Source organism: Schistocerca serialis, chromosome 2, assembly GCF_023864345.2.
Source record: "Schistocerca serialis cubense isolate TAMUIC-IGC-003099 chromosome 2, iqSchSeri2.2, whole genome shotgun sequence".
Lineage (NCBI taxonomy): Eukaryota > Metazoa > Arthropoda > Insecta > Orthoptera > Acrididae > Schistocerca > Schistocerca serialis.
The window spans coordinates 169107341-169125139 of record NC_064639.1 but is presented as its reverse complement, the minus strand read 5'-3'; the positions used below and the strand labels follow the sequence as shown (position 1 = coordinate 169125139).

Genomic DNA, 17799 nt, shown 5'->3' with positions numbered 1-17799 from the left:
ACATCCTGACTGTTTTACATTTTTTTTTTTTTTTTTTTTTTTTTTTTTGCTGCTGCATTGTATTATTCTGTGTACATTTTTGCATCTGAACACTGTCAATGTCTTTGACATATTACGTTTTCTGTCATGTTATGCTGTATGGTTAATTATGTTACCATAAACCAGTCATTATTTAGTGAGTATATGATTTAAATGCAAGACATTAATCTTTGTTCATCAATTTCAGAAAGAAATGATGCGTGTAAGAAATAAATTCAACAGAAATGGGAATTTCACCTACGGAATAAACGATAGAAGATGCAATAACTTTATGAGGAAGAGTAAATGGATCAGGATTAACAAGCATTAACAAGAATATACTATACTCATCGTAGAATAGCAGTCTTAACTAATTTTTTCTTTCAGAATACAAGGTGATTGATGCAGGCTGTCAGACAGAACTACACATCTTAGTTTTAGTGATGAAATATGCTAGAGATAAGGAATAGTTGTATAATGAGTAATGAAGTGATTTTTGCAGATGATAATGAATGCTGATGAATAATGATGAAGAATATGCTATTATGAATAATGAAGTTTTTCTTTACAGGTGATGATAATGAAGTTATGATAATATGGATAATGAAGTGATTGATAATGAAGTTTTTTCTTTACAGATGAGGATAATGTTGAAGTTATGTATTTATGCTATGTAGTTATTTAAGTATTTGTTGCAGTTTGTTTTGACAGCTGGTGTTATATTGCATAGTAGGATGACGGAAAGTTTTGGAAAGGACAGCTATGGAACACATTGTTATACACTTTTCACTACCTGTTAATTCGAAGTTCACATCTTTTCAGCATAGTGTGCGTTTCTTCTTTCAGGTCAATAATCCATTTTGTATTTTTTCCAGGAGAAGCTTTCATGATACTTACTAAACCTGTTACCTATTATACCTGTTCTAGTACTTGCATTTTTATTTTTTTACCCATTTGTGTCTATCATTTATAAATGTGATCACATATACTGCCTTGTTACATAACCTTGCTACAGCTGACTCATGACGAATGACGTTACCTATCCTCATTTGCAGCAATAGGTCAAAAGCAAATAGTGTTATGCCTCAGCAATTATTTATCGATCCCAACGCAATACATTGCTAACAAAAAAAGAATTAGCTCTGAATAGTATGTCACTTGAGTAATGACTTCTTAATGAGACAAAAAAATATATATATATATAAAAAAATGCTTTGTAACTGGCCAAGGACTGCCACTGTTTATTGTAATGAGACTACTTATAATGCCCGTGATTATTAATGCTATGACTGTAATTAACTGATTTTTAATGATGACTTCATAACGATCTGAATTATACTGAATGAGGAACAATGTTTTATTGTAATGAGACTACTTATAATGGCCATGATTATTAATGCTATGACTGTAATTAACTGATTTTTAATAATGACTTCGTAATGATCTGAATAATACTGAATGATGAACAATGTTTTATTCTATTCAATACTTGCTGGCCACTGAGTGCCAATAATTAATGTCACTCAATGAATTATGTTATTAATTATGCCATTAATTAGCTCTTGTTTTCAATGTTGAGTTTTCATATTTTGGTAAATGACCAATGAGTGCCAATAATTTGTATCACTCAATGTATTATGTTAATGCTAGGCCAATAATTGACTCTCCTTTTCAATTAAGACTTCTAATGAACATTATTCTGTCATACTAAATATGCTTTGTAACTGGCCAAGGACTGCCACTGTTTATTGTAATACGATTACCCATGATGCCAGCTAATGATTATTACTATTGGAATGACAAATGATTAATTAAGTATGCTATGCTTTGTAATTGGAAATGAATGCGATTTTTTAATAATGCTTTGTAATTAGAAGAAGGCTAATGATTCTTACTATATTGAAATGACAAATGATTAATTATGCTTTGTAACTGGAAAAGAATGTGATTGTTTAATAATGCTTTGTAATTAGGAAAAAGCTAATGATTCTTACTATATTGAAATGACAAATGATTAATTATGCTTTGTAACTGGAAAAGAATGTGATTGTTTAATAATGCTTTGTAATTAGGATAAGGCTAATGATTAATACTATATTGGAATGACAAATGATTAATTAACTATGCTATACTTCGTAACTGGAAAAGAATGCGATTATTTAATAATGCTTTGTAACTAGGAAAAGAAGGCTACTGATTCTATGTAAAACAATTAATGAACATTTTTCTGTAATACTACATACATGGTACAGAAATGTTCAATAACTGGGCTATGAATGCCGCAAACTACTAATGAAGACTGGTATGTGACTTAATGTCCTTCACCTTATGAGCTAACTACCCTGAATTACTGCAATGTCCATTTGTCCTGTCTATCCTAGTGATCATGGAGCACTATATTTGGTTTTGCACTAATTCTACGTTGGTGTGCCTTGTAAGAGCGTGGTGTTGACACGACATGCTGTCCACCATCGTGAGCGATGAAGACGTTATTATGGTCCCACTGTTTGGTGTACCTAGTGTACTGCCAAAATGAGAACATGGAACATTACTACGACAGTTCAGTGTCTTGGCTACACTGATAAATTCTGATGGGAAAAGAACTTCAAATTGTGTCACTTGGTGTTGTACTTCTGTGGAAAGATATGGACTTTCAGAACAGCTGTGTGCAATCTAAAGTGCTACAACCATGATGCAATCCTTCCCTTTCCTATCCTAATAATGAAAATCATTTTTTGCTAACATCATTTATGTTCATGGCTATACATTTTTTTCGATTCGCTGAACTCCAGTGCGAGTACACTTATGGCACTTGTCGACATGATTTTTTGCCATTATGTTTATTTATTGCGAAAATGCTAAAGACATTTTTTCGATTTGTTCTGAAGTACTGTATATGTGCACTCTTGTCTTTTATATTGTATATACATTTTTATTTTAATGATATGTTTTGAACTACAGTGCATGTGCACTTATGTTAGGTGTTAATATGTTTTCTACTGAACTTCAGTGCCTGTGCACTTTCCTCATTTTCAATATGATTTGTACTCATTCTGTATGTTCAATACTTCAGTGCGTATGCACTTATGTCATTTGTGACTCATTGTATATACATTTCGTCATTTGCTGATATGTTCTCAACTCCAGTGCGAGTACACTCATGTCACTTATCAACATGATTTTCTGCCATTCTGTTTATTTGTTCTGAATATGCTAAAGAATTTTTTCAGTGCGTGTGCACTCTTTTATCTGTCAAATAATTTGTATATACAGTTTTCTGATTTGCTACTATGTTTTGTACTCACATTTTGTCTTTGTCTGATATATTTTGTACTCGGTGCATGTGCACCACATTTAATTTATGTACTAAATTTGAATATTCTGTAAATTGTAAAAATTTCTTGCGATGGCAAGTCCAAATGACTCACCATCGCTGCCAAATTTTTGCCCCCCCCAGTGGAGGGTTATGAAACACGTATGTAACGTAGCAGCGATGGTGAGGCATGATAAAATCTTTGACCAGAGAGCCTTTTATCGTGGTTAGTCTGCGCTTGACCGCGCGAGTGTTGCGAGCAGTACGCTAGTAGTCGTCATGCAGTACAGTCTGTCGATAGCAGTAGCTCAGTTCAGTTGCGCCAGCAGTATGTCGGTAGTAGCAGTCGAGTGCAGTTGTGTGTGTGAGGAGTCGGCGAGCGTCGACATGGCATTCTGGTCAAGAGGCTGAATGTGGTATATTGTTAATTAAGGTAATCATCAGATAATGTAAAGTTTATTTATTGTAATTAATTTTCAACAAGTGCCCCAATAATAATTTTGATTTCAAAGCAATTTTTTTTACAAAAAACAAACCATTTATTTGAACCAACGATTTCCTTCCATTTCCTTTAAAGTAAAGTTTCAGTTAAATTTAAAAAAAAATATATTATTTGCAATGCATTTCCTCCAAGCCGTGGCCAACAATAAGAGCAGAAATTTGACATGCAGTTATACTGAGGTAAGAAATTAATTCTGATTTTTTTGCACAGGGCCAAAGACCGATATTTCGGTTTAATTGAATTATCATTATCATTGAGATTTTCTTATCACTGAATTGACTTTCATTTTTTGTGAGGAACTTATACGTGGGTCAGATTGCTAATTTTTGTTTAATTGTCATTGTCAGTAGATTTCATTGCGGGAGGTTACACTTGGCTCCCATTTATTATTATATTTTTTATTTAAATATTTCTGTGGGGACGATATTGCTTCTTGGCTCCATTTCTATATAATATTGTCTTATAAAATTTTTGTGGGGAGATTACAGGTAGGTGGATTTACTGGGCGATATCGTCATTTTAGTTGTGTGGCACCACTGTTGGAGTTTTCTAATGCTGTCTCTATTTTCGGTTCAATGTCTTCGCGGCTACGGCCACCAACCAACAGGAGGAGGTCATCCGTGTAGGCTATCACCTCTAGCACCTCATCACTTTGTTGTAATCTATCTAATAAAGGCTCCATATGGATGTCCCAGAAGAGGGGTCCTAAGACGGAACCTTGGGGACATCCTTTGGTAATTATCTTTCCAACTCTTTCGCTAGATGATGATAACCAGACCTCCCGATCCTTGCAATAGCTCCTCAGGCAACCGTATAGCGGCCCTGGACACTCTTTCTCCCGCAAGCAGGAGAAGAGCGAAGGCCACCACAGGTTGTCGAAGGCGCCACTGATATCAACCACGATGCCAACTACGTATTTGTGCGGGGTCGAGCCACAGACCTCGGCCGCTAGGGCGATTGCATCAGATGCCGACCGCCCCGGCCTGAACCCGAACTGCCTGTCACTCACCCCACACAACACTCGGTGTGCTGTCAATCTGTCAGCCAGCAGTTTCTCCAGTATTTTACCAAATACATCCAGCAGGCAAATCGGCCTGTAAGATTTCACTTCTGCTGGGTCCTTGTCTGGTCCTTTCTTTATAATTATTACATTTGCCATTTTCCATCTCTTAGGGAATTTTCCCTGTCTGAGGCATTCGTTATATAGATGTGTTAGTGGCGCAGTCAGCTGAGGCGCCAGAAACTGCACCACCTCCGCCACAATGCCGTCTGGCCCAGGTGCTTTTCCTTTTTTCAATGATCTTATGTGGGTTGCCACCTCATCCACTGAGAAGGGGTAGACAGCCGTCTCATTAACGTATACTTCTTGGACTTCATCTCTGAGTTGCTTCTGCCCCTCTGTCTCCCCATCCGCATTGTCGTCAGGCAACAGGGACCAGAGGAGGACCCCCGCAGTCTCCTGCCAGGACTCCGTCATCCTGTCCCCGCACCTGACTGTTGATAGCTCCAGAGGAGAGCGGATTTTTTCTCTCTCTAACTTATACGAAAGCCCCCATGGATCCGTGACTAGCTGGTTGAGCACAAAGTTTTCCCAGCTTCTCATCCTAACTTTGCGCAGTTCCTTTTGGAACTTCCGCGTTTCCTCTCTATATAGCATCTGCCACCTTTGTCTTTCCTGCCAGACGACACTGCGCTGGTAGTGCCTCCTCAGCCTTCTGACAGATTGACGCAGTTCTCCTAGTTCAGCGGACCATGGTAACGGAGAGGCCGCCATGGCCTTCCTCCTTGTAGGTACGGCTGCCTTCACCGCTCTTGTCACTGCATTCACCAGTTCCTCTGCTCTCTGGTCTACGTCCATGTCCAGATGCATGTCACCTTCTGGTGATGGAGGAATGTCACTCTCCCTCGCTAGGCGTTCCCAGTCAGCTCTTCTGTAATTTAGTTGCACCTCCCATCCCGTGGCCCAGCAGCACTCTCTTTCTCGCAAGGTGAAAGATATCAAATTGTGGTCGCTTGTGGTGGCATTCTCTGTGACTCTCCAGTTTTGAATAATGTTAGCTGTATTTGGAGTTACAAGGGTGATATCAATACTTGTGCCCTGTCCTCCTCCGGCAGCGTAGGTAGGAGGATTGCCAGGCCTGTTTGCCACCACAAGTTGTGATGCCATTATAAGTTCCTCGACTTTTTCACCGTTAGCATCTCTTGTGCCACTGTACCACAGGGGGGATTTGGCATTAATGTCAGCTGTTATTACGACTTTTCTTCCCTGCAACGCCGTGGTAACTCTCGCTAGGTGATCTATGTAGTGTTCTATGTTGTCCCCATACTGAAAATACATGTTTATGAGAATTATGGTTCCCATTGGGGTTTGGAGCTCCACGACGTTACAGTGGCTAGTTGTGAACTGTGAGAGTGTGGTGACTCTTAGGAGTTTATTTATGATTATGATCGCCGCCTTCGGGTCATCCCCTCTGCTGACTATTTGCCAGCTCGCGGCAGCAAAAGCTATTTTTCCAGCCAGGGAGTATGGCTCCTGTAGACAGAGTACATCTAGTCTCCTCTCCTCCACCTCCCTTCGGAGCTCCTGCATCACGAGTCTGCTGTTATGAGTTTTGAGCTGTCCAATAGTTATTTTTGTCATTAGGGGAAGCCGGCCGAAGTGGCCGTGCGGTTAAAGGCGCTGCAGTCTGGAACTGCAAGACCGCTACGGTCGCAGGTTCGAATCCTGCCTCGGGCATGGATGTTTGTGATGTCCTTAGGTTAGTTAGGTTTAACTAGTTCTAAGTTCTAGGGGACTAATGACCTCAGCAGTTGAGTCCCATAGTGCTCAGGGCCATTTGAACCATTTTTTCATTAGGGGAAGTACGTATGTATTCGGTCATGTGGCCAGGTCTTACTGCAGTCGAAAGCAATTCATCCATGTGCTATTACTGATTGTGCGTAAATATCGTCAAGATCAAACTTTTCACCTCGTCTTTCGAACACTTTTTTAAGCAGATCTCGCAAGGCTCCGAAGTCAGTGGGGAGATTCACTGATTTTAGCTGGATTCTGTCAACAGCCTCCATAACCGAGAAGGTTATCTTCCTGCCGTCTTCATGTCCTACACGGACCACATGTCGTAAGGCAGTGGTCAGGGTAGCCGGCTGCTCTAGTCTGGGTAGTTGCATGGTGTACTCCAAGTTGGGGTACACCCTAACTGGATCAACTGGTGGCAGTTTGACTATTGGTGAGCTTTGTACAGTGGGGCTCGTGCATGAGCTTGTCACTGTATTTTCTTGAATGGGTTGTTTATTTGTATGATTGTCTTTAGGTGTTGCCACAGCCACAGGATGCCCTTGCCGTTGTTGGTGTAGTTCCGGCTTTGTTCCCCGGCTTCCAGAGGAGGGAGTTTCAGCAGTGAGGGGGAGATTGGTTTGTATGCCAATGTCCATTGTTGAAAATTCAGTCTGTATGGCTTTGTCTTTTACTTCAATTTTAGAGGCGCCCGAAAGTGACCTCAAAAAATTCTTAAATCTGTTTGCCCTCATAGCATCCCTCCTCCTTTTGCTCGGGGACTTTCGCTTTGACATCCTGTTCGGTATGCCGGGCTCAACCATAGTCAGTTCTGGAGATTAATCTCTGCTCCAACATTCTGTATGTCGGGCAATTCCTGCCTGTGGCTCCGCAAGGCTTCTTCCCGCGATTCTTGCATGGTATACAAACTGCCGCCGCCTTGCAGTCTTTTCGGCTATGACCTTTTTCCCCGCACCTAGTGCGCGCCGGCTCCCTGGTGCAGAGCCTTAAGATGTGGTCCAAGTCACCACAGTTGTGGCAACGAGGTACCACGACATAATCTCTTGTATTTATGGCGTAAAAGCCAACATATAGTCTGCCCATTGTTGTTATGTTTTTCCACATTGGCGCTGACACCTCGGCGACGTGATGAACAACATCACGACCCCGTGGCCCAGTCTTAAATTTTAGCTTAAAGCAGCTCTTAAATTCTTCCTCATTTATATCATCAAAGTTTTGTTTTCTAATTGTCTCTAAGAGTTCTTCATTCGTCATGATTGTGGGAACGTCATTTAGTATGACAGGATTTATTTTTCTCGGTGGTTCACATTTTACCACCGAGTTCAGTTTTTGGTTGTTCAACAATTTGTTTTTGTCTTCCTCGGAGGCAACTTCGACTATAACAGAATTTCTACTCGGTTTAACCTTTTTAATTCTAATTTTGTCTTTAACAGGGTCTATATTTTTTGTAAATAGTTCCTGAATTTTCTTGACGCTTGTGTCCTGCCCAGGCAGTGTCCTGAGGAAGACAACTGTATCTGTTCTTTTGGTCAGTTTATCAATAGTGTCTCTAGTCGTACTTTGTGGGCGCATAGTGGGCACTTGCGCGGCCACTGCTGCCCACGTCTTTGGCGGTTGCCTCCTTAATCTATCATTCTCCTTTTCAAGCTCTTCCACTCTACCTTCGAGTTTAGCCTGGGCAATAGCCCATGCTGCCAGCTCATTTTTGATGATGGCAAGTCCAGCTTGGCTTATCTTGCCGTTTATTTATTTTTTGCTCCATGAGCGTCGTAATTCTAGAATATCTCTGCATAACTGTTTCATTCTCTGCCTGTCCCTGCTCGTCCTGGGGAGAGGGATCAGGCGCAGCGGAAGCCCTTTGAGGCGCACACGAATCACTCGTTTCATTTGTAGCCATGATTATAACGAGTGATAAAAAAGGTGGGAGCCCGTCTCTTGCCCCGGACCGGCTCCTCTGGCATGGGGGGGGGGGGGGGACTTCTGCAGCTCGCCCACCGACCTCGCCCCCTAGGTCAAGGGCACTTCTGAGCTGCCGGGTTCAACGCACCGTCGCCAGTGCACTGGTCCCCGTCGGTGACCCCGTCATCGACGATTTCACTCGACGCTCCTCGGCAAGTGCAGCGCGCACTCCGGAGAGGCGGATGCACCCCTCGCCCTTCGCCGCCTACTTTCCCAGTTTCCACCTCTCGGTCAAGGACCCACTCCAACTCAGGTGGCGGGCTGGTCCCCCAGTCGTTCGGCGGTCTGGACCCATCTAACCTGGCCCAGGCGATGTCACCACCTCCTGGGTTTGGCAGAACACGCCCCGGTTACCCAGGGGCGCGGCGAAGCGCCCTTGCCGACTCGCGCCGCGATCCCACGCCGACAAACGAGATCGCCGGCATGCAGAGCACGTGCTTGTCTGTGCCCTGCGAACAGAAGGGACAGGTGTTCGGTCCCTCGACACAGCTCCCCCTGTGCCACGCACCCTTCGCTTTCGCATCGGGTTGGGTCGCAGCTCTCCCTTTTGTCGCAAGGCATAATGCCGAGCTTAACATCTGGCACCACGGGAAGGCGGAAAGAGCCACTTGGGAAGGAGAGGCTATGAGAGACGCATCACTTCCCCCGTGAGGACTGCCGCGGCAAACCCGACTGGAAAGCGATACGCCCCAGCGCGAGCTTCCGTGCCTTACGGCGCGCCGACAACGGGCGGGCCCGCGCCGAACGCACCGTCAAGCGACCGACCTCACGCCAGACAGAGTGTATCGCTTATGCCACGTCACGCCGTGGCGGGCGGGCTGCGATGTTCTCCATTGATTTGCACAATGCGTTTGATAGAATCAGTCACGAGTACTTGCGGCGGGTCATGTCTAAATTGGGGTTTGGTTTAAAAATTGACGCATGTGATATCCAACCGTTTGAAATCGGCTACTTCCAGAATACTTTTCCATGGTCAGGCCGGTGATATTCTCAGGATGAACAGATCCGTCCGCCAAGGGTGCCCGCTTTCCATGGGATTATTCGTTTTAGCTTTGGATCCTCTGCTCCGTAAAATAACGAATGTTTGCCACGGTGTCCCGTTTGGTACGGGTTCGCTTGTTTGTCGGGCGTATGCGGATGACTTGGGAGTTTTTATCCAACGTCCCGACGATATTGACACATTACGACTCATTCTTCACCAGTTTGAAACAGCATCGGGTGCGGTTGTGAATCCCCGTAAGTCCATCTTACTGCCGCTTACTGTGACCATGAGAGATGTCCGTCGTGATTGGTATACCGTACAGTTGCGGCATAAGATTCTTGGGATCCAGATGACTCCAAATGTACAACGGATGACGGTGTTAAATTGGCGCGCGGTGTTATATTCTGTTCGGGCGGCGACTCAGGCTGCCGCCAAACGAAATTTATCATTGCTGGAGAGGGTTTCGATTGTTAATACCCAGATGTTGGCCAAGGCCTGGTACTTGGCTCAAGTTTTGCCGGTGCCGAAGGAGATCGAACGGGCCATCAAGCATGCTGTTTCTTGGCTGGTCTGGCGAGGCGAAATTTTTAAAGTCGCCTACAATGTTTGTACGCTCCCGCCGGACAGAGGCGGCCTCGGTATGGTCGATTTTCCTTCCAAGTGTGCTGCTCTTTTGCTCCACCGGACCAACTGTGTGATCGCCACTGCCGGGCAGTGCCCCACGTCTGCACTCTTCGACCTTTACCGCCCAGCTTCTCTCCGCGCGCCTGTCTCTGTCCAGGCTATCCCGTATCAATTGAATTTCGTTCGCCAGTATTTCCTCCACACAAGCTATCTGATAGGTGACGACCGGCGCCGGGGTAACGTCCGCGCGATCGCAGAGGCCCTCCGTGGAACTCCGCCGACTAACAAATGGGAGTTGAGGCTGCCGCAATGCGATTGGCGGACGGTGTGGTCCAACATTTCCAGTAACTTGTTGTCATCAGATGTTCGGGATACCTGGTATAAAGTTGTGAACCGCACCATTGCCACGAATGCGGAACTCCACGCAATCAATCTGCTCCCGAGTGGCCACTGTGGGCGGTGCGCGGCTGAAGACACGATCGAACACCGCTTTGTGTGCCCCCAGTTTAAAGAGGTGTGGGATGCCACCCGTGAGATGTTGGCGTTGATCAATAGGACTACCCCGCGTGCCATACAACCTTTATATATCCTGGTTCCCGACTGGCGGCCGTATCCTGCCACCAAGAGAAATGCTACCGTGTGGATCGCCGCGCGTGCGGCACATGCGATTTTCTCTCTCCGACTTATGGATCGCTTGCAGTTTTTGACGTATCTTTGGGACTATTATGGACGGGAGAAACAGAACCCGCAGTGTGTTTCCAATTATGCCCGGTTTTTAGATGTCCCTCTACGGACCGCCTTTACCAATTTACATATTCCTCTTCTGTCATGATTATGTACTTCCCATTCCACTGTTTCTTCTGGTGGGTTGTACAGATTGGTACATTGTTCTATTTTCTTGATGTCTGACGGTAATATGTCTCACCGACTCGACTCTTCTTCCGCCATTTTGGGCGGTTGTCCTTACGATTGTCCCTTTTGGTCTTTCTCTCCTGGTTTTGACGCTTGTTCTCTAATGTTGACGTTTTCCCTTTTGTGACTATTGCAGGACTGTCATTGATTTGTCTCTGAAATGTGAGACGGTGCTTAAAGATATTTTGTGTTGAAATGGTTGCCTATTTGGGAACGGAAATCAAACTTATCGCGAAGACGAAATATGTTTGATGCTGCCAGAATTGTGTGGATTTCACCATTCCCGCGCATCCGACATATTTGAAATTTTTAGTGTGGTCGTTGATTGTGTTTTTAGGGAGTCACTTTCTTTGCTTTTCTCTGGCGGCGGTGGGCCTCCGCTGCCGTATTGTGGTCGTTGTCCTCCTAGAATGGTTTTTTATTTTGTTTCGCGTTGCGTTTTTCCTTCCTCACGTTTCTCACACACCTTAAAAAAAGGGCTGTTAGCTCCCCTTCGTCTTTGAAAACGGCAAAACAGTACGAATCGGCAGAATTGTTCTGAAATACGTCAGTGCCTGTTGTTGTGTAGCTGTGTACTATTCCTACTTCGACATGTAATCATAAATTTATTCTTTAGTCGTCTCGTCTCATCTCGTCATCTCCTGCAGACGTTTCTTGTGCTTGCGCTGTTATATGGGCCACGACCCGAGCGGCAGCGAGCGGCAGTCGAGCGAAGACGGGGACAGGAATGGTGCGAATTCACTGCAAACTACGCAAACACCTGGTGTGAGGCGAGGCGAGGCGAGGCGAGGAAGCCCACATAGCTACCAGTGGCGACCTCCAGCACGACACTGCCGCACCCCGCACGCCCCATACGCCGGTCGGCCGCGCGCCAGCCCACCGCGCTTGACACCAGGGACAAGATGCGTCCTCCGCTAGTGTCGAAGGCTGCACGCGCCAGGCGGATGACAGGAGGTGCAACGAGCAGCTGTGCGTCTCACACACGCGGCGGTGCGCCCGCTAATTCGGCAGTCGCTCTGCTGGCACGTCGGATTGCGGAAGGAGGTGCCCACAATTACAATTCTGTTCGTGTTTTGTTGTAAAGATGTTATCTTGTAACGATGTAATGTTAATAAATAAATTTATAAATCTCACCAAAAAAAAAAAAAAAATACGAAGCGCGTCCTTCCGGCGCATAACTTTTGGAACTCAGGATTGTGTTCGCGCTAACATGACGAATTGTCAATAAAAAAACATGCGGCTGCTTTCGGCCGAAAAGTATGATTTTGTGTGTGTTGGGATAAGAAGCGAATGCGAATTCTGCCGTGCGCCTACATTATATGGGCGCCAACGGCCATACCATGTTGAATCCACCGGTTCTCGTCCGATCACCGAAGTTAAGCAACATCGGGCCCGGTTAGTACTTAGCTGGCTGCCCGCCTGGCAACACCTCGGTGCCGAGCGAGCAGTGTTTACCTCGTGCGACTGGGCCGGCGGCGCCTCGTGTGTCGTCTGTCTTCTGCCTAGCGTCCGTAAGTTACGGAAAGTTTCTGTGATGCTAGTGAAGAGCGCCAAAATAACGTGCAAAGCGAATTCGATAGTTCCGTCGGAAAACCGTCAGCTTTCGAAATTCATCGCTGGATACTCGAGGAATTGTGTTTGTCTACCGATCACGTTCTCGGAGTTCAGTTTGACGCTTTTATCAATTCCGTGTTTTTGAAGTTGAAAACTCCAGAATTGTGTGATACCGTTGTAAATGTTAATGACGGTGTCCGTAGATTTCGACATCTAGTCGGTTGAATTAGTAACGTGACTATTTCTCATGGCGGGTTTGGCCTTCGAAATGTTCGTGTGTTTAACTTGCCTTTCGAAATCCGGAATGACACAATATCTCGTCATTTGCGGCCGTACGGGACTGTGCTATCTGCAATTAAAGAGAAGTGGTCCTCCGCCTATGTTTTCCAGGTTGAAAATGGCGTGAGGAGTGTAAAGATGGTGGTACGACAACATATTCCGTCTTTCTTGTTAGTTAACGGTCATCGTGCTTTTATAACCTATAGTGGTCAACCTCAGACGTGTTCCTTTTTTGTGGTGCTGTCGGTCATTACCGACAAAACTGCCCTAAACGCAGGCCGCCTGTTCAGTTGCCACGTGAGGATATTTTAGGTGGGCCTAGTTTTGCCTCTGTTGCCGCGACGAGTTTAGGTTCCGCCCCCCCGCACGTGTGCCACTCGCGGCCGCCCCCCCTGTACCGGCCGCCGCTGACGCCATGGATACGTCTGTTCCCGATAGTGATTCTGTTTCTGTACCTCTTGTTGAGCCCTCTTTGGTCGCGGATGTGACAACTGTACCTATTACTAAAAAACCGGTAGTGGACGATGTTTCACCGGAATCCGTGCCGCTGTCGGCCGTTGTTCCGCATCCTGTCCCGGTTGCGGAACCCGATAAATCGGCGGTTGTTCCAACTACAGTCCCCGACAGTGTCTCTGCTGCCAGTGATGTTGTTGTCGACAGTGAGGCTTTTACTGCGCCTAAACCCCGTAGAGACCGGAATGTTGCTCGGGCTTCTGGCACACCGCGTTTGCGTAGTGCCAGTAGTTCTGCTTCTTTCGATACGCGTGGTGTTTCGGCCAAAAATCGGAGTCCGTCTCCGGTGGCGCGTTCTCCTGCCCCCCCTCACGCTCAGTCGGTTGGTCAACCGACCTCCCGACAGCCGGCCGCGCGCTCCGGGGCCGATCTCGGCCAACGCCCGTCTCAGGGAGGGGGCGGCAGGCGCCAGGCGAAAAAGCAGACCTCTTCTCGCACTCAGCCGGAGGGTGATGTTGTTACTGCCACGCAACAACGTGACATCACGGTGCAGCATCTGAAAACCTTCCTGAGTCAACCGACTTCTGCTACCGATTTCGACATGGCGGTGGATCCGCCTGTGTCTGTGACACTCCCCCCCCCCCCCTTTCCTACTAAAAGAAAGGCCGAAGATTCGCACCATCGTCGTGCCCTCCCCTTCCACCCACGATTTGGTGCCGCCTTTATCTTCGGATGTCGAAATGCCCGCCGTGGAGCATTCCGTCACCGAGGGTGCCGTCACAGTTTCCGGGACCCCACCGCTCCCGCCCCCCCTCCTAGTCACTCACGGGGTTGGTCGGAGGACGTTGAGGCCGGTGATCCCCATTAGTGTGACGTTTTGTATGTCTTTCCCCTTCCTGGCACGTAGGTATGTTTTCTGTGTTTTAAACATTTTCATGTTATTATGTTCTTGTTTTTTTCCCTGTGTTTTACGTGTATATGGTTCACGACTGTAGCCAGTGGAACATTTTAACGGTTAATCTTAATAAGTTGCGAAATCCGCAGAAGGCTATGATTCTTAATGATTTTTTGTACGCTAATCACTGTCATATCGCTTTTTTACAAGAGGTGACTTGTGAAGCGCTTTTATTTTTGCACGATTTTACTGATTTTATTGTGATTGATAATGTTACGCCTGGTCATGATACGAGCACTGCAATTTTAGTGCGTTCTGGCTTACCAATATCTAACGTTGACATTTTACCCAACGGTCGCGCTGTTGCCTGTACCATTTTTGGCATTGTGTTTCTGAATGTGTACGCTCCGTCGGGAAATGTTAAACCGGCCAGGGCTGAATTTTATGGTCGAGATTTGTGTCAACTTTTATCCAGGAATGTTGATACTTTAATCGTCGGGGGTGATTTTAATTGTGTTTTAGACGACAGAGATCAGGAGCCGCGTCCGAACAAATGTCACGAACTGGGTGCTCTAGTCACTAGTTTTCATTTGCTCGACACGTGGCGTGTTTTACACCCAGACTTCACCTACTTCACTTATTTTTACGGTACGGGGCGTAGCCGCCTCGATCGCATTTATGTGTCTAGGCAGCTGTCTGCCCGTATTTGTACTGCTGACGTGACTCCTGTCGTATTTTCGGACCACTCCAGTTATTCCTGTCGTCTTTTATTACCTCGTTTGTGTGTTCCTCGTCGTACTAATTTGTGGAAGTTTAATTGTAGTTTATTGAATGACGACCATTTTGTGACTTGTTTTACCCGTATGTGGCAAAGGTTGGTGCGAACTCGCGGCGGTCATAATAGCACCATTGAGTGGTGGGTTGCGATCGCTAAGCCGGCGATTCGCAACTTTTTAATCGATTACAGCCGTGAGGCGGCACGCTGGCGTCGGGCGACGGCACGCTTCCGCCAGGATTGTTTACGCGATTTGGCGTTGCGAGTGACGTCACAGCCCGATTTGTTGCCCACTCTGAAGCGATTTCAAGCTCAGCTTTTAATTGACATGCGTGCCGCTAGTGATGGGGTGACCGTCCGCAGTCAGCCTGCAGGTTTTGTTGCTGGGGAACCTCTGTCCATTTATCATTTAAACCGGGAACGCAAACGCCGCGAACGTATGCGCATAAATGTTTGGCAGCTGAGAAACGGCGGTCGGACTTCTGTACAGTCGGAAATTGAACGCGATATTTTTGAACATTTCGCTTCGCTTTTCAGTGCTGTTGACGTTGATTCCGACGCGTTGCGAGAATTCTTGCGGGTTGTTCCCCATGTTTTAACTCGCCCGGACAGGCATCTTTTAAATGACGCTTTTACGTCTGATGACGTTCTCGACGCCGTTCGGCGGAGTCCCAAAGGGAAGTCCCCGGGTCCCGATGGGATTCCTGCGGAATTTTATTCGAAATTTTTTCCTCTTTTACGTGAGACTTTAGTGGATTTAGCGAATGATCTTCACAATGGTGTGACTGTACCAACTGCTTTTGTGGAGGGGGTTGTGACGCTCGTACCCAAATGCCATGCTGTACCTCATATCGATGCTGTCCGTCCGATAACTTTATTAAATGCTGATTACAAGATCGTTACGCGCTGCGTCGCTCAGCGACTTAAAAACATCTTGCCGACCGTACTTAGTGATCAGCAAACATGTGCGGTCCGAGATCGGAATATCTTTGACGCTATCCTGGCTTACAGAGACTGTATAGGATACGTGAAAAGTGCTCGGCTCCGGACGGCGGCGATTTTATTAGTTGATTTTAAAAATGCCTTTGACCGGATTAGTCATTTTTATTTGCGTCGGGTTATGGTACGCATGGGGTTTGGTTATACGTTTACCCGATTCGTGACGCATCTGTTGCAACCTGCTACGTCCCGTATATGTGTCAATGGTTGTCTTACTCCTGCTTTTCGTGTGGGTCGTTCCGTGCGGCAGGGGTGTCCGCTTTCCATGGCGCTTTTTGCCATTGCGCTGGATCCCCTCCTCCGTAATATCAGACAGGAATGTCGCGGCATTCAGATGGGGACTACCAGATTGGTTTGTCGCGCATACGCTGATGATCTTGGCGTATTTATTGAACAAATAGACGACGTTGATAGGTTGCATGTTGTTCTGTACAACTTTGGAAAAGCTACGGGGGCGGTTATCAATCCCCGAAAAACTGTTCTTTTGCCACTCACCGCCCGCGCACGTACCCTGCATAGGGATTTGTTTTGTGTCCAGCAGCAGCCTACCGTTCTTGGGATACTTCTATCCTCGAACCCACAGCAGATGGCAGCCTTGAATTGGCGGCCTACGCTGTATCGGATTCGTGCTGTTGCCAGGATCTATGCGGTCCGGAATTTGGCCCTTCGGGACAAGGTGCATTTGATAAATGTCAATATCTTGGCGAGAGCATGGTACCTTGCGCAGGTTCTCCCGGTTCCCACGCAGTTGGGGCGCGCCATCAAACAGGCGGTTTACTGGTTTTTATGGAGGGGGGAGATTTTTAAGGTCTCGCATGCTGTCTGCACCTTGGGTCTGTCCGATGGCGGTTTGGGACTCGTTGATTTTTCCGCCAAATGTGCGGCTCTTTTCTGGAAGAGGATTACTGCTGTTATTCAGAAGGCACCTTGCAGTCCCACTGCGATTGTTTTTAATCGTTACCGTCCTCCTTCTGAAGTGGCCCCTGTTTCTGTGTCGCACATCCCGTTCTACCTTTCTTATGTGCGCCGCTACTTTCTTGATAATAGTTACCTGGCGCTTTGTGACGCCTCCGCCCACACGGTTAGCGCTGTCTGCACTGCTTTACGCGGACCTCCTATTCGCTGCAAGTGGGAGTATCGATTGCCACGCTGCAGCTGGGTGGCGGTGTGGAAAAACCTCGCCAATGACGTTCTCCCGGCTTCCGTCCACGCGGTGTGGTACAAGGTGGTGCATCGCACCATCCCCACCAACTCCAAGCTTCATTCTATAAATCTTATCCAGTCTGGAGTGTGTGACGTGTGTACTGCCGACGATACTCTGGAACTCCGCTTTGCGTGTGACCGCTTCCGTCGTGTTTGGGAAGTCGCCAGGGACATGATTCGTTTGATTCAGAGGGTGGACACTCGCACTGTTACTGTGGATGCTGTCTTAATTCCGCAGTGTGACGTCTACCCCACCACCAAGCGCAATGCCACGGTGTGGATCCTTGGCCACACGGTTTTTGCTATCTTCTCCCTCAAGTTGTCTACCGATCTGGACTTTCTCACTTATTTATGGACCCAACATATCCAGATTCAGGCATCACCACACTATCGGCGAACTTTTGCTAATTTTTTGCAGGTCGCACTAGCGCATGCTTTTGCGCGGCTTTCCGTACCTGAGTAGCATGGACGTTTTTCTCTTATCTTTTCTCTTGCCTTTGAGCGACACAATATGAATATGTCTTACTGCGATCTTCC

At 46.4% G+C, this 17799-nt stretch overlaps 1 pseudogene; it reads left to right on the top strand.

Moving 5' to 3' along the window:
- Positions 1–12429: 12429 nt before the first annotated feature.
- LOC126459689 (5S ribosomal RNA) lies at positions 12430–12547 on the top strand (annotated as a pseudogene).
- The last annotated feature ends 5252 nt before the right edge of the window (positions 12548–17799 follow it).